Below are 1,313 nucleotides of genomic sequence, written 5' to 3' on the forward strand. Positions count from 1 at the left end.
ATAATATAAGGATAGTTCATGTATTTTTTAACTTTGCTGAATACAATAGACCTTTAGTTCAATGATTATTAATGAAATTAACTTAGTTGGATTTGATTTTGACTCAATATGAATAAATATAGAAACCTTGAGGAAGAAAATGACAAGACGGATTTCTAATTTTCCTTTTAGTTAACAAACGATAGTCCTAAATTTTGTTTTAAATTACTTCTTTAAAAAAATGGAAACTTTTGAAAGAGAATGTCTAACTTCTAACAGCTTTATAAATTGTATATGCACTGACTGGCGGCCGCGCTGGAATAGCTCAGTTGGTTAGAGCGTGTGGCTGTTAACCACAAGGTCGGAGGTTCAAGCCCTCCTTCTAGCGTCCAATTTTATTTTTTTAATCCTAAAATTTCCCTCTTTTGTTTAATCTGATAGTAAATGCGCATATGGTATGTCCTAGGGGTGTCAAACTGTCAATGGTTAGGTTCGACCGATTATTTTATAAAATTTATATCCTACCAAATTTTCGGTTATTGTATTATGGATAATCACAATTAAATTTTTCAAAACCGTCTCAATCATTTCGGTTTCTCTTCAGTATCGGTACGGTTAATTTTCGGTATTTTTTAAATGTCATGTAAAAGTCACTAGTAAAAGTAGAATGCAATAACATATACTATATTTTTATATGACTTAGCAAAACTCTCTAGACAGTTTTACTGTTTAAATTGTGATAAATTAAGAAAACATGAAAGATGACCAAAGTATAGATCCATCAACTACTCTACAGCTGCGTAAAAGAAACTAAGCAAAGAAAAGATAAATCACACGAGTATAAAGATATTAACCAAGTTCGGACTCAAGAATAAAGTTTATAGAAGATTAAATATTCAAAAAGATAAATCTAAATCATACGAAAGGAAACATATTCAATACATTATAGTTTGCAACTCATAATCGCTAGAATACTTTGTGTCTTGCTAGTGAATATGCCGAAAATAATTTAGTTTCAGTAGGAATAGCATAATAGGTTTGGGAATTAGGATTTTGATATTAATTACTTGCTGGCTTGTAAAACATTTTCATAATTCCAAAACCCAAGGAAAAATTTAATGCTTTATTATTTTTAATATACTTTTCACACATAAATTTATTCGGTATGGTTCGGTATTTTTTTCGATTTATTTTTATAAAATAAAAAACCTACCCTAATTATCGGTACGGATTTAAATTTATATAAAACCCTATGATTTTATTAAAAAAACCTAAAAATCAATTTGGTGCAGTACGATTCGGTCGATTTAGTCGGTTTTAAATATCTATTGACA

The 1,313-nt window shown here is 29.1% G+C and overlaps 1 non-coding gene across 1 annotated transcript; it reads left to right on the plus strand.

Annotated features, from left to right (window-relative positions):
• The first annotated feature begins 293 nt into the window (after nt 1-293).
• TRNAN-GUU (transfer RNA asparagine (anticodon GUU)) lies at nt 294-367 on the plus strand. Its single transcript has one exon. It is a non-coding gene; the product is annotated as a tRNA-Asn (tRNA).
• Nucleotides 368-1,313: the final 946 nt, after the last annotated feature.

The sequence above is a fragment of the Nicotiana tabacum genome, chromosome 22, assembly GCF_000715075.1.
Source record: "Nicotiana tabacum cultivar K326 chromosome 22, ASM71507v2, whole genome shotgun sequence".
NCBI classification, from domain to species: Eukaryota; Viridiplantae; Streptophyta; class Magnoliopsida; order Solanales; family Solanaceae; genus Nicotiana; species Nicotiana tabacum.